Raw genomic sequence first — 26,775 nt, 5'->3', positions numbered from 1 at the left:
TTCACCCGTTCCCCTTCTGGTTCCGGGCTCGGAAGTGGGGGGCTACTGTTACGGGGAAACTTAGCCACCATGCCCCACGTGACCGGCACGCGCGCCCAGGAAGACTACGGAAGCCTCTTGATCCAGCAATCCGACCCCGAGTCGGACATCTTCGGCTCCGCAGCCCGACCCCGAGTCGGCAGCCCCTTGATCCAGCAATCCGACCCCGAGTCGGACATCTTCGGCTCCGCAGCCCGACCCCGAGTCAGCTGCCCCTTGATCCAGTAATCCGACCCCGAGTCGGACATCTTCGTCTCCGCAGCCCGACCCCGAGTCGGACATCTCTCGACAACGACAGGCTATTCCCCAGAGGCACGCCGCAGCCTCCTGCTCCACTACTCCCTACAACGGTTGTATCTGGCGCTGCTCCACGATCCCCTGTAACAGCCGTACAAGGCAGAGCTCCACTACGCCCTGTCATGGCCGTACCCAGCGCTGCCCCACGACGCCCTGTAACGGCCGTGTCAGTGGCAGCTCCATCGTGCCCCACGATGACGAACCCCCCTGAAAGACCCCCCAGCCTGGTATATATGCGGCTGGGGGGAGAGGGGGGGTAAGCAAGAACTTCCAGTGCATTCTCTTACTTGCTACTATTATCTCTCCTTCTCCCCCAATCTCCTCTGACTTGATCGTCGGAGGGCCCCCACTACCCCAGTGGTGGTGCGAGGCTTGCTTGCAGGTTTTCCGGTGGAAGGTGGAGCGCAATCAACACCAACCAAGGCAACTCAAACGGAACCCCGTTCACACCGCTGTGCCAATCGTTCTCGGTTTGGACCACCAGCAACACTATGGAACTGGGCTTGGACCAGGAACCGTACATTGTCGATCTCTTCCCGCACATGGGCCGTCATCTCAGTCACGGCTGTCAAGGAAGGGACCAACGCTGAAGATGGTGCAGGAGAGGGAGCAGGCACTGAACCTCGGAGCTCCCGAAGTAGATCATCCCGCAGGTCTCTAACTATCTCCTGGCGCAACTCCCGGAGCTGCTCAGGAGCGATCCGGACCTCCATGGGCTGAGGAGCTGAGGAGGAGGGTCCGGCTGAGGTGGTAGGAGCAGAAGTGGAGGGAAAGTCAGGATAATCTGAGTCTGGCTCAGGACTAGGGGAATGTCTGGTGGTATGTGTGGAGGTGGAAGACTTCCTAACCCAGTTCCCTCTACCTTCCGAAACCCCATCCTGTGTAGGGTCCCCGGACGCATGCGATCTGTCCATCGCAATGCGCGAGAGGGTTCCCCCTCAGGAATAGGGATCTCGGCCTCCCTAAAGATAAGGGTGAACATCATGCCATAGGGGAGGGTGAGCCTAGGTCTATCTAGTGGCTCACATAGGTATCTATATATCATCTTGGGAAAGTTTATGGGGGTATCCTGAAGAATGTAGTACATGAGGGCTAGGTCCCTCTCAGACACAAAATCGAACCGTCCGGTCTTTGGGAACAAAGACCGAGAAATGATGCTCAAGAGGAGCCGCATCTCAACTGAAAGTGAGCTGGCGGACACCTCATCTAAAGGGGACTGGGGTGGATGCCCTAGAATGGCCGTAAGGGCCTCAGTCCTATCTTCGGGGTGTGTGGGAGCCACCCCTAACTGTGGAAGGTGGAGGATTTGGGCTATGAAATCCTCGAAAATAAACAATGGGACACCGGCTACGGTTCCCTCTATTCCCCCATTCCCCCTATGGACAGTACCATAGAACTCTCTAATTAGGCCAGGGTATGTGGGGAGGTCTAGGGAACAAAAGTACTCTAAACCCTGGGCCCTAAGTCTATCTCCTATAGTGAAGCCCTCCCGGGAGAGATAGTCGAAATCGACGTATCTCCCGGTGGAGACCGCCTTTCCGGCACACGGCCTCGAGGGAACGGCCCTCGGCGGGGAACGAGCCGGAGGTTGTGGCCTCACGGGGTCGTTCCGAGCCTTGGAACGCCGCTCGGCACCGGTCGCGAAATGGGGCCTCTTCCGGCTTGGGACAGTGGCTTTGCGAGGCATGGTTGACCTAGAATGGTATGAAATCCTAATGGACGATGAAGGATCAACGGGAAAAGGACCTAGGGGCGGCCGGAGACGTTCTAGGAGTCAGCTCTAGGGTTTTGAATAGTGGCGGCGGTGAAAATAAGTGTTTTCTAAACGATGGAGTTAGGATTAAAAAGTCGGATCCCGACTGCGAGTCGACTCCACTGAGTCGCGAGTCGACTCGACCTCGAGTCGACTCCAAAATATGCGCGAGTCGACTCTCCTTAGGCGCCTGTTGACCTCGAGTCGACTCCTTACTGTATGCGAGTCGACTCCCCCTCTGCTGCCATTATTTTCGAGTCGACTCTCGTAAATGTGCGAGTCGACTCCCCCTTACGAGCCGACTCTGAAACTTACTCGAGTCGTCTCGAACTCTGGCACGACCTAAAAATCATGCTATGTTCGTGCCGAATGAGGAAAAATCACTAAGTTATGATCTGATTTGATGATCATTGTAAAGAAACTCTAAATTAACCACAATCTAATCATCAAAATCAATGAACTAGTGGAAAACACCACTAGCATGGATCAATCACTCCTAATCCCCTCCTAAGCACACTAAATCTCTCTTCACTTAGGGGTTTTGTAAAAATGTCAGCTAATTGATCATCAGTACAAACAAATTGTAGTGTCACATCACCATTCAGTACATGATCTCTTATGAAGTGATGTCTTATCTCAATATGTTTAGTTCTTGAATGCTGAATTGGATTCTTAGTTAGATTAATGGCACTTGTATTATCACAATTAATGGGTATTTTATCTTGTTTAATGCCATAATCTTCTAATTGTTGTTTGATCCATAAGATTTGAGCACAACAACTCCCGGCTGCAACATATTCAGCTTCAGCAGTAGATAATGCAACCGAGTTTTGTTTCTTGCTAAACCATGAGATTAAGTTTTCTCCTAGAAATTGACAAGATCCGCTGGTACTTTTTCTATCAAGTTTACATCCAGCAAAGTCTGAATCTGTGTATCCTATTAATTTTAGGCTAGATTCTTTAGAATACCATAAACCTATATTCTTAGTTCCTATTAGGTATTTAAAGATTCTCTTAACTGCAATTAGATGTGATTCCTTAGGATTAGACTGATATCTAGCACACATGCAAACACTAAACATGATATCAAGTCTACTTGCAGTAAGATACAATAAAGATCCTATCATACCTCTATATAGTTTCTGATCTACAGATTTACCTGATTCATCTTGGTCTAATTTGCATGATGAGCTCATGGGGGTGCTGATTGACTTGTTCCCCTCCATATCAAACTTTTTAAGCATCTCCTTGATATATTTGGCTTGATTGATGAAGATGCCTCCTTCAGACTGTTTGATTTGAAGCCCGAGGAAGTAGTTCAGCTCTCCCATCATGCTCATCTCAAATTCACTCTGCATCAAATCAGCAAATTCTTCGCAGAGGCGATTGTTAGTAGCACTGAAAATAATATCATCAACGTAAATCTGCACTAATAACATATCTTCGTTTTGCTTTTTCAGAAATAGTGTTGTATCTACATTATCCCTAGAGAACTCATGTTCTAATAGGAATTTGCTAAGCCTCTCATACCATGCTCTAGGTGCTTGTTTCAAACCATAAAGTGCTTTGTTCAATTTATATACATGATTAGGGTATTGATGATTTTCAAAACCAGGAGGTTGTTCTACATATACCTCCTCATTAATATACCCATTTAAAAATGCACTTTTTACATCCATTTGAAATAGTTTGAAGTCCTTAGAGCATGCATATGCTAATAATAATCTAATAGCCTCAAGTCTAGCTACAGGAGCAAAGGTTTCATCAAAACCTATACCTTCTTCTTGATTATAGCCCTTTGCTACTAGTCTAGCCTTATTCCTTATGACAATTCCATTTTCATCAAGTTTATTTTTATAAATCCATTTGGTACCTATAATTGGATATTCAGAAGGTCTTTCAACTAGATTCCATACTTTGTTTCTAGTAAATTAGTTTAATTCTTCTTGCATTGCATTTATCCAATTTACATCTTTTTCAGCTTCTTCTATGCGTTTAGGCTCAAAATGTGAAACGAAAGCTAGATGATTGTTTAAGTTCCTAAGGGATGCTCTAGTCCTAATAGGTTGAGACGGATCATCTAGAATTAATTCCTTAGGATGCCCGTGAGCATACCTCCAAGCTTTAGTTAGCCCATGATCTACTATAGTCTCTTGGCTTGATGATGCATCTTCAATTAATTTTTGACTGTTATCTTGTAATGTCATCTCGTCAATCTTTTCTTCAAGAATTTCCGTATCATCATCAAAATTAACTCTCTTACTAGAAGAGATATCACTAGAATCATCGAAGACAACATGTATGGATTCTTCTATAACTAGGGTTCTTTTATTAAAGACTCTATATGCTTTACTAGTTGTAGAGTACCCTAAGAATATGCCCTCATCAGATTTAGAATCAAATTTTCCTAGATTATCTTTTCCATTATTATGAACAAAACACCTACATCCAAAGATATGAAAATAGTTTACCTTTGGTTTTCTGTTTTTCCAAAGTTCATAAGGTGTTTTCTTTATAATAGGTCTCAATAAAACTCTATTTAATATATGACAAGAAGTATTAATGGCTTCTCCCCAAAAGTACTTAGGGAGGTTACTTTCACATAACATAGTTCTAGCCATTTTCTCTAGAGTTCTGTTTTTCCTCTCCACAACTCCATTTTGTTGTGGTGTCCTAGGTGCAGAAAAATTGTGTGTTATCCCCTTTTTACTACAAAACTCATCAAATAAATGATTTTCGAATTTGGTACCATGGTCACTTCTAATAGCTATTACTGAAGTATCTCTAGCATTGGTTACTTCTTTATGAAATTTCTTGAAAACTGAAAAAGCTTGATCCTTATGAGCTAAGAACATGACCCAAGTGTATCTAGAATAATCATCTACAATAACTAGACCATATTTATTTCCACCTAGGCTTGTGGTTCTAGTTGGTCCGAATAGGTCCATGTGTAGTAGTTCTAGAGGTCTAGAGGTTGAGACATAATTTATAGATTTAAAGGAGTTCTTTAATTGTTTGCCAAATTGACATGCTTCACATATTTTATTCTTTTCAAACTTTAATTTTAGCAAACCTATCACCGAATCTCTTTTAACTAGTTTAGATACTGTGTCCATGCTTGCATGACCTAACTTACGGTGCCATAACCAACTAGCATCATTGTCCTTAGTTTCATTAACAACTAAGCATGGGTTGTGTTTGGCAAGATTCTCAAGGTCTACAACATACACATTTCCACGTCTTATTCCTTTAAAAACTAAACTATTGTCATTTGGGTTTGTTACGATGCATAGTGATGGTTTAAACATAACATCATAACCTTTATCACATAATTGACTAATGCTTAATAAATTATGCTTAAGACCGTCAACATATCTAACATTATCAATAAAAGTAGAAGGGGTAATTTGTACTTTACCTATACCAATGATGTGACCTTGGTTGTTGTCTCCAAAAGTCACAGCACCTCCCTTCTTAGCTTCAAGGGTGAAGAATTGATCCTTGTCACCCGTCATGTGTCTTGAATAGCTACTATCCAAGTACCAGCAATTTTTGTTGACCTTGGCTGCAAGACACTCCTACACAAGCAGATCATATAATTTTAGGTACCCAAGTTTTCTTGGGTCCTTCATGGTTAGTCATGTTGGTTCCTTTTGGAACCCATACCCTTTTGATTTTTCTTTTAGTTTTCCCTTTCCTATAGTCACATACATTTGCTTTATGTCCTACAGTTCCACAACAAAAACAGGTTATTTTCTTAATTTTACTTTCTCCTGCTTTAACAAAGAAGTTACTAAGAAGTTTTTGCTTGTTTTTAGGTTTGTATCCTAGACCTGCTCTATTGAATACAGCTCGTTGACTATTAAGTATCATATTTAATTTTTTAGAACTATATGTAAATTTTTCAACCAAGGGTTTATATTTCTCAAGTTCTTTAGTTAGTGTCTGTTTTTCTGCTTTTAGATCATTTAGTTCTTTTGTGATACTCTCATTTATATGTTTATAGTTTTTGGGTTCTAATGTTTCTTTGTTCAGCCTTTCATTTTCTTTAGTTAAGGTATTATTCTTTTGTATCAAGATTTGGTTGCTTGTTTTAAGTTCTGCATTTTCTTTGATAAGAACATCTTTATCCTTAACTAATGAATCATACTTACGGAGGTGAGTTTGGTTAGTTACTTTTAGTTCTTTGTTTTTAACGTTTATCATTTTGTATTCATCCATTAATTCATTGAAAGCATCATACAGTTCATCGAAAGTAAAATCTAAATGTGGTGCGGATGTTACCTCATTTTCATTGGCCATGAAGCAGAAGTTGGCCTTTTCTACTTGTTCCTCATCCGATGAGGATGATGATGTGTCGGAGTCCGATAGGGTGGTGACAAGGGCTTTCTTCTTCTTGTACTTGCTCCCCTTCTTTAGTAGAGGACACTCAGCTCTGATGTGTCCCGGCTTCTTGCACTCATAGCATCCAATCCCCTCATTTTCCCTTTCCTTACCTTTATCCTTCCGATAGGAATTTGAGGGGCCTCTCCTCTGATGAAAGGTCTTCTTTTGATTGATGAATCTTCTGAATTTGCGCACGAGAAGAGCCTCATCATCGTCTCCCTCATGATTCTCTTCTTCACTGCTGCTACTGTAAGACAAGTCCTTGTTAGATGATGTAGATTTAAGAGCTATTACCTTTTTCTTATGGGAGGACTCTTCTTCGCTGTGCTGCTTCATTGTCAGCTCGTGCGTCATTAGGGATCCAAGAAGCTCTTCAAGTGGAAGTTTGTTCAAGTCCTTAGCTTCTTGGATTGCCGTCACCTTGGCTTCCCATGACCTTGGTAAGCAGCGAAGAATTTTCCTGACAAGATCACTGTTAGTATAGTTTTTGCCAAGGCTTTTTAGGCCATTGACAATGTCAGTGAATCTAGTGAACATGCAAGTGATTGTTTCATTAGGATCCATTTTAAATAGTTCATACTTATGAACCAATATATTTATTTTGGATTCTTTGACTTGATTCGTGCCCTCATGGGTCACTTCAAGTCTATCCCAAATCTCTTTTACAGAATTGCAAGTAGAGACCCTATTGAATTCATTCCTATCTAATGCACAGTAAAGCACATTCATTTCTTTGGCATTGAGTTGTGCTTTCCTAAAGTCATGGTCATCCCAATCCTTTTCTAGTTTGGGTACATTGACACCCTCTACATAGATGGATGGGATGTATGGTCCATTCACTATGATGGTCCACATCTCATAATCTTGGGCTTGGATAAATATCCTCATCCTAGCCTTCCAATATGAGTAATCGGATCCATTAAAGAATGGGGGTCTTTGGGTGGACTGATCCTCGATGTGGGAAGATCCAAATGGGGTTGTCATTTTGATCTTTGACTCTTAGGGTAGAAGAGTTTAGGCTCTGATACCACTTGTTGCCCAGATAGACAACCCAAGAGGGGGGGTGAATTGGGTTTTAAAATAATTTTGCAATTAAAACGTTGTGGATGACTAATTAATGCTTTACCAAGATGGTTAATTAATTGCTATGTGCTGTGAATGAAATGAGAGTAAAAGAAAGAGACAAACAATCACAAACACAAGGCTTTTATAGTGGTTCGGAGCTAACCCTTGCTCCTACGTCCACTCCTCAAGTCTCACTTGGGAATTCACTATAACCCCTTGGATTACAGCCGGTTGTTTTACAAGCTCACAACCAAACTTGTTGTTTTACGAGCTCACAACGAACTCGGTCGGTTTTTCCTGGCTCACCGACTAGAACCACCCTGATTGTTTTCCCGGGATCACAATCGAACCCTTACACGTTGGTTTTACACTCGGCTCACTAACCAACCTCTACACCCTTGATTCAATCCCCCGATTGAACCAAGCAAAGACAATATGGAAAGAATAAGAAACAAACAGAAAAACTGAGCTTCTTAAAAAGCAGATTTGCTACAATATAAACTAGAGAGAAGTTAAGAGCCCTCAAACACTTTTGAGTTGGAGTAGAGTAGGGCTTCTTGAACTTTGAGTCTCCTCTGGAATGTCTGGTCGACTTGAATGCAGGAGGAGGCTTCTTTAAAATGCTAGGAAGAGGAAGTTGGATGGAGTTAATGGCGCTCTTCCTTCTTTTCGTTGAAGACAAGTATGCAGAGAATGAATGCTTGATTTCTTTGAATGGAATGGTGCTTCTCTGCCTTGCTACAGTCCTCTGTGGCTATTTAAGCCATCTCCCACGGAAACTAGCCGTTAGACACCTTTTTCTGCCCGTTCTGCACATTCTGCACAACCTGACAATATGTCCGTTGGGGGTCGGAGTCGACTCGCGCGATCAGGAGTCGACTCGGCTGTAGCGGGAGTCGACTCATGCTTTTCTGGAGTCGACTCGGCAACTGTTCCGGATTTGAATTAAAGTGGCCTCTTCGACTGGGAGTCGACTCGACTTGACCCGGAGTCGACTCGCCAACTTCTGGAGCTGACTTGGCATTTTCGGAGTCAGCTCATCCCATGAAGTCCACGGAGCCAATTTTCAACCTGGCCCACTCGAGTCGACTCGACAATCCTGGGAGTCGACTCGGCGCTCAGAGCCCGAACTCCCGATCTTCTGTCTTTTGGCTCGTCCAGTCTTGGAGTCGACTCGGACTGTTCTGGAGTCGACTCGGCTCTCAGTTTCCGAAACATGGCCTTCTGCCTTTTTGGTGTAGCGCTGCCTTGGGGTCGACTCGAGCTGTCTGGGAGTCGACTCGGCTCTCAGAGACAATAATTCGGTCTTCTATCTTTTTGGGGTCGCGCTGTCTCGGAGTCGACTCGCGCATTGCGGGAGTCGACTCAAATCTCAGAGTCCGAAAACTGCTCTCTGACTTTTGCCTTGTGAACCACTGAGAGTCGACTCTCGCTTTCTTTGGAGTCGACCTACCAACCATCGGAGTCGACTCGCGTTCCACAAGAGTCGACTCGAATCTCAGGATCGAAATTCGCTCTCTGACTTTTCTGTCTGTAACTCCTTGGAGTCAACTCATACTACTCCGGAGTCGACTCGGTAAACATCGGAGTCGACTCGTGCACTTCAGGAGTCGACTCGCTGACAGGTTTTGAGTTGATGCTTTCTGCTCGTCTGTCTGTTCTCAGTCGGAGTCGACTCGTAATGATCCGGAGTCGACTCGAGCCCGTGCCAGTGATTCTGATATGCTTGGAGTCGACTCGTAATACTCTGGAGTCGACTCGAGTCTCAGACTTTGGTTCAAACTGACTTTTTAACTTATCCAAAATATTATGAACCAAGTCTAGAAACACTTTAGACAAGATTTTCACTGAAACACTCAATTGAATTCATTAGTAAACAAGAGATATACTCAGATGCTTTGAGCTCATCAAAATCAAATAGGGTTATGATCAATCACTCCACACGCACCTTCCGCCAGCCTTCTACTTTTCTTTAGACCCTGCATGGTAGTGCACAAATGAGCACTAGAACCAGAATCTATAATCCAACTAGAAGTAGAAGAAACCGTTAGATTAGTTTCAATTATGAGCAAGTCTATACCTTTTGAAGGTGTGTCACCTTTCTTGCTCTTCAGGCTCTCGAGGTATGAAGGACAGTTTCTCTTCCAGTGGCCGTCGACATTGCAGTGAAAATATTTTCCTTTGTCATTAGCCTTTTTCTTTTGAACTTTCTTCTTTGGCTTCTTGTCTTTCTTCTGCTTCTTAGCAGGCTTCTTTTTCTTCCAAGTAGACTTTCTCTTGGAACCAGAAGTCAACTCAGCAGCAAGGACTTTGTCCCTTGAACCTTTCAAGGCTCCCTCAGCAGTAACCAACATATTTATCAGTTCAGTCTTAGTGCATTCAATCTTATTCATGTGGTAGTTTACTATAAACTGTCCAAATGAATCAGGTAGGAATTGAAGGATCAGATCTACTTGCAATTTCTTGTGCATGCTCATACCAAACTTCTCAAGCTCCTCCAGGTTCTTGATCATAGTCAGACCGTGATCATGGATAGACTGCCCCTCGTGCATCTTTGCTTTGAAGAGCCTCTTGGATACTTCAAAATGAGCTGTGCGACTCTGCTCACCATACAACTCTTGCAGGTGGGCTAGTATGTCCCTAGCAGTCTTCATATTCTCATGCTGGCATTGGAGTTCATTGGACATGGATGCCATGATATAGCACTTGACCCTAATGTCATCGTCTGTCCACTTTTCATGCATCGCACGCTGATCAGTAGTCGGACGTGCTGGTAATGTGGGGATGTCATTGTCGAGCACATAGCCTACTTTCTCGCAACTCAGAATAATTTTGAGATTTCTAAGCCAGTCTCTGTAATTCATACCGGTCAATCGGTTGGTCTCAAGAATACGGGTCAAAGGGTTTGAGGCTGACATTATGATCTGCAGAGAGTAAAGATTCTAGTTAGACTTTTGTACTTGATCCTTAATCTATTCTAAGGTCTTTTAGAACAAATGTACCTCCCACTATTTTCTCGAATTCCTCACACTCTCCTAGTAAGAAAACGAAAATCCTACATGACTAGGATTTCTAGTGGGTACTGCGGTCCCATCGATTTACATGTCACCTCACCTAACAGTTATTGGTGACACATAAATTGATGAATGTACAGCTCTTGTACAATGCTTCTCAAGCATGTTGCAGTGCTACTTGGTCTCTAAGTCATGAAGACCTCACCTAACAGTTATTAGTCTCATTCCTTAGTTAAGTCAGACCCACTGTATAACCGTAGAAATAAAGTCGTCATTGGGTCCTCACCTAACAGTTATTGGTGCCCAACCCCACCTTTACCCTACAACATCTCATATCTATAGAGAGGTCCAGCCCTCCGATGCAACTTGCCCACTGTGTCCAGCCGAGACAAATCAACATCAGAAAGACCTTAGCAACTCTACTACGGTGGAAGACCTATGGATTTAATATCGGTTAATCAGGTCTTAGTGTTTGCAACCTTAAGCTCTTCATAAGAGGTAATCGATCAATTGGCTAGGTAAGCAGGTGGGAGGCTTCCCTTACTTAGAGAGTAAGGTCCTAATTAAGTAACCACCTTTCATGCTTTCCTAGACACCAATTAGATCAATTAATCTAATATGACTCGCTCATGTTGGTTCACTCTTGACTTGATTGAGGAGGTTTTAGTTTAGGTCTCATTTGGATTGGTCTAATAGTTTGCATCACATGTAAACCTATCTATCCGACTCTCATTCACATCACATGCTAACGGCACATTGCAGGCAGTTATAATCGACGCATTAAGTAAAGCTAAACTTTAAATAGGTGATGATCATGGATTCTAATTAGGTCATATTACAAGCACATGCACGTCAATCGATCAACTGGTCTTCAACCCTTGAATTGGTTCCAAGCCTCCTTGATTCGATCCTTGATCAACTCTTGATCCAATCGCCATCAACCGCTCAGATCGCCGTTCATCTCATGCACTATCTTCGACTTGATCGTTGACGCACATCACATCACAGAAATACAACCAGATATAAAATAAAAATAATAATAAATTACATCCTCTTTTAGGAGGCACGCAGGCCTCTCAAAACATCAAATAAGATGCATGCAAGTATCTGAAAAATTACATGACATTACAGATCACATCGCAGGTCTTTACAATTGATACCAAAAGGGTTTGAATCCTATGATCATCACCATATGCGGCAATTATACTTTTCAGATCTGAAACTTAATTGATTATGTTACGACATAGGTTGCTGATCATGCTAATCATGATTCTAAACTTTGTAATCTCATTAACAATACAATTAGAATCATCATCTTATCACATAAAAATCAGCATGCAAAAATTCAGCAACCTTGAAAAATCTGCATGCAGAAAATTTTCAACATGCATAACCTTTTAATTTTCAGATCTAAGATGCCTTTAGATAATTAAACCTTACCTTAATCTACGAAACCTAGGCTCTGATACCACTGCTAGAATCCGCCCATGCTGCAGAAAATTTTTTAAAAAAATTCAGATGCAGCGGAAGAGGCATGTACGGGATCAACCGTTCATCGCATGAACGTTGTTCAAAAACCGTTCGTAGTTAGATAAGGATTAAATACTTTTGAAACATTAGGAAGATCAGATCTTCACCTTTGTGCGGGTAGGTGATCACCGCAACCTGATGATCGTGGTTTTGGAAGAGGGTTCGCTTGAAGCCGCACAAGCGTCCGGCCTCTACGGGTATCCACATGAAGTAGAGGACCGATCAAGGTTTTCTTGTCTCCCCGGGGTGCTAGCTCCCTTGCAGAGACTTCTTTTAATGGCTGATCTCCTCCCTTTTGATCAACCCTTGATTGTGCTTGGGAGGAGGAAGAAGAAAGATGGATCTTTGGAGAAGAATCAAAGTACCTTGCAGCCTATTTCTCCCCTTTGCGTTGGATGAAGGAAGGGAAGAAGATGAGGCCGCCAACACCACTTTTTCTTTGCTCCTTGCTTGCGGCTGATCCAAGGGAGAGGAGAGGGAGGCCACGGCTTGGAGGGGAGAGGGCTTCAATTGAATGCCCTAGGGTGCCACCAAGTCTCCTTTTAAAGCATGAAGGGCTCCTACAAATTAGGAGCCCTTGATCCCTTTCCAAGAGGGGCGCCGACCCCTCTCTTCATGCCGCACCAAGAAGCAAAAGGAGGAGGTGAGCCCCTCCTCTTGTGTTGCCCTAGTCCTCCTCTAAGGAGGATTAGGAGGGCCCTATTTGGTTTAGTCATAATCTCATTAGGCTTAACCAAATCTTGAACTATTTGGGTCTAATCTAGGTAAGTCCTAATCCAATTAGAACTCAAATCAATTTTGACTCAATTGAACTCTTCAATCCTAATCCAATTAGGAGTCTTGTTAATTCATTAGATTAATAATTAATTAGGACTTAAGAAATCCTAATCCAATTAGGATTTATTCATTTTTAGTCCTAATCCAATTAGGACTCTAATTTGAATCCGAAGTCCTAATCCAATTAGGATTTCTAGGAATCCTATTCTAAGTAAGAATCCAAAATAAATTCAAAATTCTAATCTAATTAGGATTGTGGGAATCCTACTTCAAGTAGGAATCCCAGTCCTACTCCAAGTAGGACTCCCAGTCCTAATCCAATTAGGACTCTAGGAATTCCACTCCAAGTAAGATTCGTGTTTTAAGTTCAATTAATCAATTCTCATTTCTTCTTCAACTTATTATCAATCAAATTGATTACTTGTGATTCATAATCACTTTTCAACCATCAGATCGGTCAATGCTTCTAGTGTGTGACCCCATAGATTCTATTTTGACTGATAGTGAGATATATTGCGATCTTTATCTCAATATCATTGAAAACTCCTTTCAATGGGTTGGAACGATTCCAACTCAACTCATTAGGGTTTATCGATCATCGAGATATTCCCTGTGAGTCTCACCATCCACCAGTGACACCTAGCAGCATGTAGTGGCTACCCAGCAGAATAGAATGATGAACCTCTAGGTGCAGTTAATATGTGATACAATCCTACTATCATAGATCCCTACAGGACGGAGGTCATGGACAACTCGTCAAACCCCATCGTCTGTCGTATGTGAAGATTTATTCGACTTAAGTTCGAGAGTGAAAAACTCTTTCTCCACTGTGCATACTGCCTCAACCGAGGTCTTACGAACTCAGTCTTATAAAATACATAGGATCTCTTCTTATCTATCAAGGTCGATAGATTCCTTATAGGTGCATACCCTACTTCTACAGTGAACCTACTGCAGCCAATCTTCACTGCATGGACCCATATGGCTAGAGACCAGCATGTGTGCAGTCAAACTACAATAACCTTACCGTGAGTGGCCGAAGCACCGCAAGTCAAAGGACCAGTCACACTACTGCAACATCAAGCAAGTCACTGACGAGTGGATAGACATCCAAGTGACTTCTTGTCTTGATCACGCTCAGTACCCTTGTTCTCTAGCAAGCACCTGCACTATTACTTCAGTGTCTCCACATCGTGGACTCGAGTCTCGTCCATCCATAGGGAAAGTAATGTGTGCACTGATCTCATCGGATCGATCACCGTCCTCGTGATGATCCATCGATCAGGAGCGTTAGAAATTAATCACTAATGATACATGGCTCAAATTCTCAAATCTTGAGAATATGCATCATCATCTTATTAATTTCTTGGACGATTCATAGACACAATAACAATATGAATGAAAAAGATGCCTTTTATTTATTCAATAATAATAAAGTCAAGTACAAATTATGTCCAAAATTAATAATGTGTCAGCCAAAATTGGCTTCTAGGACATACATCTAACAATATCCAATAGAGTCCGATTCCTCCTTTCTGACACCCCGTTGAGTTGAGGTGTACCCAGAGGTGTCCATTGTGAGATTATGCCATTATCCTTGAGATAATCTCGAAATTTCCCACTAAGGTATTCTCCTCCTCGATCTGATCGAAGAACCTTAAGGGTTTTTCCTATCTATTTTTCTACTTCATTTCTGAATTCTTTGAACTTTTCAAAAGACTCAGATTTGTATCTCATAAGATACACATACCTATATCGTGAATAGTCATCGGTAAAGGTAATGAAGTACGGATAACGACCCCTGGCTGACACATCAAATGGGCCACACACATCAGTGTGTACCAGGGTAGTATTTCAGTGGTCATCTCCCCATGTCCTATGAAGGGCAATCTAGCCATTTTTTCTTGAAGACAAAACTCATAAACTGGATATGACTCGGAAGTCAATGGGCCGAGAAGCCCATCTTTCTTCATTTTGTTCATTCTGTCCTCTCCAATATGGCCAAGCCTGAGGTGCCACAAATACTTCTGGTTTATCTCATCTCTGAATCTTTTAGATCCTATGGCATTCACTACTTGCTTAGACAAATTCACGGACAGATCAACATGCAAGTGATGGAGACTGTCAATCATGAAACCACGTGCAACTAATTTATTTCTGAAATAAATAGAACAGCAGTCTTTGTCAAATGTCAAAATATGACCATCCTATGCTAAATATGGAACAAAAATCAAATTCCTGCTAGCAGCAGGAACATAATAACAGTCTCTAAGCAATAAACTAAATCCAGACGGTAATCGTAGAGGATAGGTGCCCACAGCTATAGCAGCAACTCTTACCCCGTTGCCAACCCGAAGGGTCACTGCACCTTCCACCAGCCTCCTACTTTCCTTTAGATCCTGCATAGTAGTGCACAAATGAACACTAGAACTAGAATCTATAACCCAATTAGAAGTAAAAGAAACCGTAAGGTTAGTTTCAATTACAAGCAAATCTAACATACCTTCAGAAGGTGTGTCTGCCTTTTTGTTCTTCAGGCTCTTGAGGTATGAAGGGCAGTTCCTTTTCCAATGGCCGTCGACATTGCAGTGGTAACATTTTTCCTTGTCATTAGCCTTTTTCTTGTAAACTTCCTTCTTAGGCTTCTTATCTTTCTTCTGCTTCTTTACAGGCTTCTTTTTCTTACAAGTAGACTTTCTCTTGGAACCAGAAGTCAGCTCAGCAGTTAGAACAGAGCTCCTTGAACCTTTCAAGGCTCCCTCAGCAGTTACCAACATATTCAGTAGTTCAGTCTTCGTGCATTCAATTTTATTCATATGGTAGTTTATTATAAACTGACCAAATGAATCAGGAAGGGATTGCAGGATCAGATCTATCTGCAGTTCCTTATGCATGGTCATACCGAGCTTCTCAAGCTCCTCTAGGTCCTTGATCATAGAAAGACAGTGATCATGGACAGACTGCCCTTCGCACATCTTTGCCTTGAAAATTCTCTTGGATACTTCAAAGCGTGCAGTGCGGCTCTGCTCACCATACAACTCTTGCAGGTGTGTCAATATTTTCCTAGCAGTCTTTATGTTCTCATGCTGGCATTGAAGTTCATTAGTCATGGATGCCATGATGTAGCACTTGACCCTAATGTCATCATCTGTCCACTTTTGATGCGTCTCACACTGATCATCAGTATGACGTGCTGGTAATCTGGGGATGTCATGCTCGAGCACATATCCTAATTTCTCACAATTCAAAACGATTTTCAGGTTTCTAGGCCAGTCTTTGTAATTAGTTCCGGTCAGTCGGTTTGTCTCAAGAATATGGATCAAAGAATTTGAAGCTGACATTGTGATCTATAGAGAGTAAAGATTCTAGTTAGACTTTGTACTTGAACTTGATTTGTTCTAGGGACTTTAAAAACAAATGGGCTCCCACTATTTTTTCGAATCCCTTATACTCCCCTGATGGAGAAACGAAAATCTTATGCGACTAGAATTTTTAGTGGGTACTGCGGTCTCACCGATTTATATGCCGCCTTACCTAATAGTTATTGATGACATATAAATGGATGAGTGTACAACTCTTGTACAATGCTTCTTAAACAAATTGTAGTGGTATTTGGTCTCTAAGTGATGAAGACCTCACCTAACAGTTATTGGCCCCATTACTTAGTTAAGTTAGACCCACCGTATAACCGTAGAAATAAAGTCGTTGATGAGAGCATAAAAGTGTGATTTACACATTACTTAAATTAATATTATTGCTAATAAATAATAATAAAAGTATTGTATTAATATTATATTTTTGTGGGGTGCAGGTGATCGTAAATCAAAACAAAAATGCGCATCGGGTCCAAAAAGATGCATCTCCGCGGATGACTAGCCAATCGTATGGGTCAACCCCAGTTGCACACTAGAAGGAGGCTAAGTTCAACCGTTCAGTTCACTGCAACCGATTCCCAGTAGCCTGTGCATCTCATTTCGATGGAACCCGCTTGCAACCTATCCCCCCCGCAAGTGAGTCACGGCGTCCACGAACCAACATCCAATTCCCCCGCGATTAACTCGTCCGCGCTTTAGCTCCCACGATCGTGAGCATCCTAGCTTCTTGATTCTCAGCCATCCGCTCCTCCCGTAGGTCCCGTGATCAATGCCCAGCTTTCTCCTCTGTTCCAGCGTCCCAGCTCCTCCGGATCAAGCAACATCCAGCCGTGATCAGCTCACACATCCCAGAAGCTTCCCAGCGGCAATCCGGAAGAGATCGCGATCCATCCGCGCGTCTTCCGGATTCATGATCGCCCATCCATCCCTCCGCATCCGCTCCACATTTCCAGCCTCCTGATCCGCCCGCGATCACTCCCGACTGTTCGTGAAACGTCCCGGCAGCCCGTGAAGCATCCCGTGCCATCCTCTTCTTCCGTTTGCTCCCAGCTCTTCTCTGCAATCAAATCTTTAGCTTCCAAGATCACCGCCCAGCCATCCGCCTCCTCCATCACGGCCGTTCTCAGCGCCGAATCCGGCCGAGATTAGCTCCAATGCTTCAGCCTCACGCGCCCAAGATCCAGCCGTTTGCCTCTAATGCATTGATCTCCAGCGCATTCCGAAGATCCATGGAGGGAGAGAGTTGATTATAAGAGGTAGTCAGCTGAGAGGGGGGGTTGTTCTTGTTCCCACAAAAAAAAGAAAACAGGGGGGGCCGCCTGCTGGGGTTGAAGGAAAAGAGAAGAAGGAAACAGGGGATGCCCTGTTTCCGAAAAGAAAAGAAGAAAAAAAAATAGAGAGAGGAGTAACAGGGGAGAGTCTTTGATGTTGATGGCTGGCTAATCCTTTAGGTGAAGGGTGATGGAGGAACCCTTGATGTATTGCTATCTTTGAAGTAAATTCTAAACCTTTAATTCTTATAGATTTATATTTTCAATATATTATGGATTCTTGCATAATTATTTTGTAGATAGTTCTTTAATGGTTTATGTTGATCGACATGTGGACCGCTTTAGTATTTGATTTGTCATTGATGTAATAGGCACGATAAATGCTTAGAAATAGAGTTCATATGTCCCTCAAATATATCCCATGCTTTGATCTATCCTACATTTATATCTTTAATCAAGAATCGAAGAATTTATTTCTTGAATGCAAAATTATCAAGGGGGATTCCAGATCCCTACTCCATCTTAATCTATCCATACTTTGATTCTCTGTGTACTGATTTGTTTTCTATTTGCAAAACATTATCTTAATCAACAAATTAACTGAATTAATTAATCTGAGATTGCGCTAATAATCCATAGATCGTTTCCTGAGGAATCAACCTTGGACTTCCGAGTTATACTACTTGTGCGAATCTCCTGCACTTGGGAGAACACATTTTCGAAAGCACTAAGTTTTTGGCGCCGTTGCCGGGGAACGGCTGAGTAATTAGTATAATTTTAGATTTAATTTTTACCTTAGTAGTTAGTATTTTTCTTTTAAATAAATAAATAAATAAATCTTTACTACTATTTTTAATTCCCTGCACAGTCTGCATCAAACTCTGATATCATAGAAATTAGCCGTCTGATTTGACTCAAATATGGTCAACTAGTGCAAGACACATTGTTTGATAATCTGAACGGTCTGATTGACATTCTGACATTTTTAAGACCATCAGATTAATACAAAAACTTGCTGCTTTCTATTTTAAATTTTTTGCATTTAATTTTTTTTAGAATCAGAATTTTATTGTTATCATATCTCATTAACCCTTGTTGCTAATTGAAAATTTAGAAAAAAAACTTTAAGAAAAGATAAAGGGTGATTATTCAAAAATTAAAAAAAAGAGGAAAAACCTAAAATTTTAAATTTCAAATTTCAAATTTCAGAATTCAAATTTCAAACTTCAACTCATAAATTTTTTTTTAAAAAATAAATAATTTGCTTGATCACCTATTCAATAAAATTTAATGTCATGTCATAAAACATTAAAAAAAAAAATCTCTTGATTGTTGCATATAGTATAAGGCTTCAGCATAAAATAGTCTAAGGGCTGAACCCATTTAAAAAGATAAGGTCGGAATTTCATCACTCGTCCTTAGCCCAAAATCACCCCAGTGCATAAATATCATAAGCTTAACTAAAATCAACTAGACGTTGGCCCCTAAGGACATTCGAGCTCAATAGGACGAAGACCACCGAAAGTTGCACCAATTTCGCTCTGTGGCTTAGTTGATGTCTAGGCAAGCTTTGTCCCTATAAGGGAGACAGTTCATTTGTTCGAGGCAAGTGGATTTTAAGTGGGACCTTTGCGAACGCATCGTGACCCCTCCACTTACCTGGAAGCTTACCTGATCAACTCGGTTCATTAGACCGGATTGAAGGCTTAGGTGCCCTCTTCAAACCAGTTAGGAGCACTCTAGAAATTTAAGAAAAATATTAGAAATTGAGGTGTAATGTTTTGTTGCATGTTTGATTGTGAATAGATTTTTGTTTTAAGGTATCGTTTTAGGTTATCTTTAGTTGGTACTTATATTTTTTAAAAAAGTAAAATAAAAAAAAGAGAGGGAAATATTTTGCATGCTAAAGTGGAATAGGGATGACACTGGTCGATTAAGTCGTACAACTTTAGATCATCCCTTAGGACACATCCCTGAAATTCCTTCGCAGTATCTCACACCTTGTGAGATGGCTGATTTAAATGAAGATGCGGGGAGTCACCACAATCGAGAACGAGAACCCCATGTTATGACTCTAAGACAATACCTACAACCGGCTAGGATTAGTCAGCCTTCATGCATAATTTTTCCTGATAATGTAGGACATTTTGACATCAAACCAGGGGTAATCCAATTGCTGCCCAAGTTTCATGGGTTAGAGTCCGAAAGTCCGTATCTTCATTTAAATAATTTTGAAGAATTGAGCATTACATTTAGAGTGCCAAACGTCACCGAGGATGTCCTCAAGTTGACATTGTTTCCTTTATCTCTAAAGGATAAGGCCAAAACATGGCTAAACTCCTTGCGACCTAGATCAATAAGAACTTGGCAAGATATGCAGAGAGAATTTTTAAAGAAGTTCTTTGCCACACAAAGGACCAACTTTTTGAAAAGACATATCAGCAATTTCCAACAAAAAGATAATGAAACATTTTATGAATGTTGGAAAAGATTTAAAGACCTTCTTCTCTCATGCCCTCATAACGGATTCGAAACTTGGAGAACCATTAGCTTCTTTTATGAAGGTTTATCTCCACAGTTGAAACAGTTTGTAGAGACCATGTGCAATGGCAGATTTTTAGAAAAACACCCTGATGAGGCATGAGAATATTTGGATTCCCTTGCTGAGACTGCCCAACTTTGGGATAACGGGGATAGAAACACCAAGTCTTTACCTAAGCCTACTAGCTCTGTACAGGGAGGCCTTTACAACCTCAAAACTGAGGATGATCTTCATGCTAAAATGGCAGCCCTCACTAGAAAGGTAGAAGAAATTGAGCTTAGGAAGGTTGAGCCTGTCAAGACTATAGAGCTTAGAAACGAGTGTTGTGGTATCTGCGATATGTCGGGTCATACCACTACAGATTGTCCCACCATACCGGCATTCAAAGAAGTCTTGCACGATCAAGCAAATGCTATGAACTCCTACCAAAAGCCTTATAACGATCCATACTCAAATACCTATAACCCTGGTTGGAAGAATCATCCAAATTTTAGGTGGAGAAATGATCATCCTCCACAGTCACACCATTCAGTTCCTCCACCTGCACATCCTACTTTTGCATCACCACCCTCCCAAAAGCCGAATATCGAGGATACCTTGCAATCTATACAAACTTTTCTACAAGGTCAAGCTAATATCAATGCTCAAAATACTCGAAATTTTGAAGATATAAGGAACCAATTGTCAATGTTGACTACCGTTCTAAGTACCCAAGAGAAGGGTAAGCTTCCAGCTCAACCCCAACCTAACCCACAAGTGCACGCTAGTAATAATACAGCTCCTTCTAGTTCGCATACAGAACATGCAAAGAGCATCATGACTTGCGTAATGGGAAAATCATTGATCAAACCGTTCCATTGAGACCACAGGTCACTTCTAATTCTGATGCTCCCAAAGTCGATGAAAGGGACAAAGAAGAAGTTGAGGTCCCAACTTCTACCAAGAAAGTTGAATATCCTTTTCCTCCATTTTTTCCACAACGGTTGAAGCCGTTGCAAAAGCTTGAACCTAATTCTGAAATTCTTGAGCTTTTTAAGCAAGTAAAGATCAACATACCTCTTCTTGATGCAATTAAACAAGTACCCTCATATGCCAAATTTTTGAAGGACTTGTGTACTGTTAAGCACCGATTAAATGTTAAGAAGAAGGCATTTTTAACTGAAAATGTGAGTGCTATTTTGCAGCACAACATTCTCCCTAAATATAAAGATCCAGGTTGCCCAACCATCTCATGCATCATAGGTGACTTTAGGATAGAGCGAGCATTGTTAGATTTAGGAACGAGTGTGAATTTATTGCCATATTCCGTATATGAGCAACTTGGTTTAGGTGAGTTGAAGCCAACCTCCGTCACTTTGCAATTAGCTGACAGGTCAGTTAAAATTTCAAGGAGGATTATCGAAGATGTATTAGTCCAAGTAGACAAGTTCTACTTTCCTATCGATTTTATTGTATTGGACACACATCCGGCTTCGAACTCACAGTCTCAAATTTCGGTCATTTTAGGACGTCCATTCCTTGCAACTTCTAATGCATTGATTAATTGTAGGAATGGCGTCATGAAGCTTTCTTTTGGTAACATGACCTTAGAATTGAAAATTTTTAATGTGTGCAAACAACCCAATGATCCTGAAGAGAGTAAGGAGGTTGATTGGGTTGAAACCATCGCAGAAGAATATTTGTTAGCTAAAGCAATTAACGACCCATCCAATGATAGTTTAATTGATTGGTGTTCCAATGGCACCGATGAAGATGATTTGTTGATCAAACCTAGTATGAATTTTTCGAACACCATGATGATCAATGGGTGGAGACCAAAAGTAGAAAAATTTGAGAAGTTGTCGCCTCGAGAGGTGAAAATAGTACCATCCCGTGAGCAAGCACCCAAGCTCGAATTGAAACCCTTACCAAAGGAACTTAAGTATGTTTTTCTTTGACCCGAAGATATTTTTTCTGTAATCATCTCGTCTGGACTTGATCATACCCAAGAAAGAAAATTAGTTGGTGTTCTAAGAAATCATAAGGGAGCCTTAGGGTGGTCTATTGCCGACTTGAAGGGAATTAGCCCCTTAGTTTGCACGCACCTGATATATTTGGAGGACAATGCCAAAACCATAAGGCAAATGCAACGAAGGTTGAATCCTACAATGAGAGATGTGGTTAAGGCAGAAGTCCTCAAGTTGCTTGACGTGGGTATTATTTATCCAATTTCCGACAGCAAGTGGGTAAGCCCTACTCAAGTTGTTCCTAAGAAGTCGAGTTTGACGGTGGTAGAAAATGAACAAGGTGAACTAGTTACAACTCGTGTCCCGACGAGTTGGCGCATGTGTGTTGACTACCGAAAGCTGAATTTGGTCACACGAAAGGATCACTTTCCTCTACCCTTCCTAGACCAAGTGTTGGAGAGAGTTGCAGGGCATGATTTCTATTGTTTTCTCGATGGCTATTCGGGATATTATCAAATTGAAATTTCACCAGAAGATCAAGAGAAGACTACCTTCACTTGTCCTTTTGGCACATTTGCTTTCCGACGAATGCCATTCGGGTTGTATAATGCACCTGCAACATTCCAAAGATGCATGCTCAGCATCTTTGAAGACATGAACGAGAAGTTTTTGGAAGTGTTCATGGATGACTTCTCCATTTTTGGTGACTCATTTGATGATTGCTTGTCACATTTACAAGCAGTCTTAGCTCGATGTATAGAAAAGAATTTGATATTGAATTGGGAGAAATGCCACTTCATGGTACCAAAAGGAATTGTCCTAGGACATATTGTTGCATCGAAGGGCATGGAAGTAGATAGAGCTAAGATCGATTTAATTGCTAAGCTACCTGCACCCAAGACGGTTAGAGATGTTCGATCATTGTTGGGTCACGCCGGATTTTATAGGAGGTTCATCAAGGACTTTAGTGTCATAGCTCGACCATTATGTAACCTCCTGTCCCTTGATACACCATTCAATTGGACTGAAACCTGTCAGAAGGCATTCAAAAAGTTAAAGTCTATGCTTAGCACTGCACCCATCGTACGACCACCTGATTGGTCATTACCTTTTGAGATTATGTGCGACGCTAGCGACTATGCGATAGGAGCCGTCCTAGGACAACGCAAGGATAATAAGCCATATGTCATTTACTATGCAAGCAAAACCTTAAACGATGCTCAAATGAATTATACCACCACCAAGAAGGAATTGCTTGCAGTAGTATTTGCCTTAGATAAATTTCGCTCTTATATCCTTGGTGCTCCTATTGTTATCTTCACAGACCATGCAGCGTTAAAATATTTGCTGGATAAGAAAGAGGCCAAACCACGCTTAATACGATGGATACTTCTCCTCCAAGAATTTGACATCACTATTAAAGATAAAAAGGGAGCAGAAAATGTGGTTGCTGACCATTTATTACGGCTAGTTTTTCATAATTCAGTGCCACAGTTTTCCATCAAGGACTCATTTCCTGAAGAGCAGTTGTTTGCACTTTCTAGTATGCCATGGTATGCCGATATTGTAAATTTTCTTGTTACAAGCCGGATGCCAGAACATTGGGGGTCGACAGATAGAAAAATTTTCTTGCGCGAAGTAAACAATTATTACTATGACAAACCCTATTTATTTAAATATTGTAATGATCAAATCTTTAGACGTTGCATACCGGATCATGATATACAAAGCGTACTCTCTTTTTGCCATACTGATGCTTGTGGTGGACACTTTGCTTCTAAGAAAACTGCCACAAAGGTCTTGCAATGTGGTTTCTATTGGCCTACTATGTTCAAAGATGCCCACGTGTTCTGTAGGACATGTGATCCATGTCAACGTATTGGAAGCCTAACTCGTAGGCAGATGATGCCTCTTCAACCCATTACTATTATCGAAATTTTCGATTGTTGGGGCATCGATTTTATGGGCCCATTCCCACCATCTTTTGGATATGAGTACATTTTAGTTGGTGTTGAGTATGTATCCAAATGGGTAGAAGCTGTGCCTTGTCGAACAAATGACCACAAACCAGTTTTAAACTTTCTTAAAGAAAACATATTTTCTAGGTTTGGGATGACCAAGGTTATAATCAGTGATGGGGGAAAACATTTCTGTAATAAACCTTTTGAGATCCTATTACAAAAGTACGGTATCACTCATAGAATTGCAACTCCTTATCACCCGCAGACTAGTGGCCAAGTAGAGTTAGCCAATCGGGAGATTAAACGAATTTTAGAGAAAACGGTGAATCCATCACGCAAAGACTGGTCTTTAAAACTTTCTGACGCATTGTGGGCTTATCGTACTGCTTATAAAACTATTCTAGGTATGTCCCCGTATCGGCTAGTCTATGAAAAAGCATGTCATCTACCTGTTGAAATAGAGCATAAATCGTATTGGGCCATTAGGAAATTAAACTTTGAATTGTTAGATGCTGGTTTAGCTAGAAAATTACAACTTAGTGAGTTGAATGAAATTCGTCGGGATGCGTATGACTCTCGATTAGGCATGATAAATCAATTCTAAGAAAATCTTTTGAACCTGCACAAAAAGTTCTTTGTTATGACTCTCGATTACATCTGTTTCCTGGAAAGTTACGATCAAGATGGACAGGTCCTTTCATTGTAAAAACTATTTTTCCACACGGGGCAGTTGAAATTGAGAATCCACAGGATGGCAAAATTTTTAAGGTAAATGGACACAGGTTAAAACCTTTTCTTGAGAATTTTGCAGATGAAGAGGACTCCTTTTTCTTGGGGGAGCCTTCTTATGACTGAACATGAAGGCAAAGGTATGTGTATATTAGTTAGAATTATTTTTCTAGTTTTGTAGGTCTTATTTTCTGGATATCAACAGCTCAAGGTATTCCTCTTCTCTCCAATATTATTTTCTTGTATCTATTATATTGAGGACAATGCAATGTTTAAGTTGGGAGGAGGGAAATATTTTGCCATAAAAAATAATAATAATAATAATAAAAAATAAACTTGTTTTTGCATTCTTTTCTAAGCAAATGCACATGTATTTTCATATTGAGTTTGTGCAACTATTAAGGCAAGGAGTACATGCGTACTATGATTGATCAGAGACCTATTATTAGATCTCCGCACATGTATTTAATGATTATAGGAAGGCCTCAGGAGTTCACATTTGTTTAATGCATTTTTATTAAGCCATATCTGTAAAAGAAGTACGAGTATCCTTGTCCGTACTATAAGGTTCTTGATTTGGTTTTCACATAAAGATAGAGGTTGAATACCCTGGCTAGATCATCTAAGTGCCTTATGTTCTGACCTTGGTTGACCTATAGTCACGTTGCAGTCACATTATGTGGTCTAGTTTACCTTCTCTATTTTGAATAATAATAATAATAATAAAATGTGGAGATGACAAGTCTAACCTCGTGGCGTAGTCTGGTTCGAGTAATTAAGCCCGAGGGGTGTTTCACCTAATGCCTTGAGCCAACTGGATCAGGAGTCATTGGCCGAAAACTCGCTACATGGACCTTGCTAAAGCCTAAGGGGGTTGGACTATTGTAATCACCATATTAAAAAAAAAAAGAAGCATGAATAGGGTTGGTCGGGCTGAACCCAGTGACATGTGGTAATGGCTGGTTTGACTCCATTGTATTGGACATTTGTGTACTTTGGATATTTAGTTGGGATTGATAGCTCCTTCTTTTTATGCGAACCATTCTTGACAATTTTAGACAATATGAGATATTCCGAAAATTTGATGGATCAGGCCCTAATAAACTGTAGTAAACACTTGTGAACTTGAGTAGTACACCTAAATTCAAGCGGTACCATGTTGTGGTGGAGGTATTAGTACTCTGAGAAAGTCATACTATTTTATGCACACTACACTTTCATATTTCCCCTTGCTTTGATAGTTGCCATGCTTGAAAATATATATTAATTACATGGGTATTAGCTTAGAATTTAGGACCGCATGTCATATCATTCATGATGTTTGTGGGTAACATCTCTATAAACCTTCACGAGACAACACTCATCCACTAGGGTAACCTAGGGGTTTAACGGCTTGTTGCACGTGCTTAGTGCAATCGTGATGCCCTACGAAAATGGGTACGTATCTTAGTTTTGTATCTTTAGCTTTAATAAAAAGTCATAGTTTAAACCACACCTTTTGCACTCTCATTTTTTTTTCGTTTGCCCGTTAATTGCTAGAGACTAGCAATAAGCTAGTTGGGGGGTGTGATGAGAGCACAAAAGTGCGATTTACACATTACTTAAATGAATATTATTGCTAATAAATAATAATAAAAGTATTGTATTAATATTATATTTTTGTGGGGTGCAGGTGATCGTAAATCAAAACAAAAATGCGCATTGGGTCCAAAAAGATGCATCTCCGCGGATGACTAGCCAATCGTATGGGTCAACCCCAGTTGCATACTAGAAGGAGGCTAAGTTCAGCCGTTCAGTTCACTGCAACCGATTCCCAGTAGCCTGTGCATCTCATTCCGATGGAACCCGCGTGCAACCTATCCCCCCCGCAAGTGAGTCACGGCGTCCACGAACCAACGTCCAATTCCCCCGCGATTAACTCGTCCGCGCTTTAGCTCCCGTGATCGCGAGCATCCTAGCTTCTTGATTCTCAGCCGTCCGCTCCTCCTGTAGGTCCCGTGTCAATGCCTCCGCATCCGGAAGAGATCGCGATCCATCCGCGCGTCTTCCAGATTCATGATCGCCCATCCATCCCTCCGCATCCGCTCCACA

The 26,775-nt window shown here is 41.3% G+C and overlaps 1 non-coding gene across 1 annotated transcript; it reads right to left on the bottom strand.

The window, feature by feature from the left end:
- Positions 1 to 19,926: 19,926 nt before the first annotated feature.
- Positions 19,927 to 20,035, bottom strand: LOC113463090 (small nucleolar RNA R71). Its single transcript, XR_003386780.1, has one exon. It is a non-coding gene; the product is annotated as a small nucleolar RNA R71 (small nucleolar RNA).
- Positions 20,036 to 26,775: the final 6,740 nt, after the last annotated feature.

The sequence above is a fragment of the Phoenix dactylifera genome, chromosome 13, assembly GCF_051530095.1.
Source record: "Phoenix dactylifera cultivar Ajwa chromosome 13, Ajwa_hap1_PhDact_Kaust_v1.1, whole genome shotgun sequence".
NCBI classification, from domain to species: Eukaryota; Viridiplantae; Streptophyta; class Magnoliopsida; order Arecales; family Arecaceae; genus Phoenix; species Phoenix dactylifera.
This window is presented reverse-complemented; position numbering and strand designations above follow the sequence as displayed.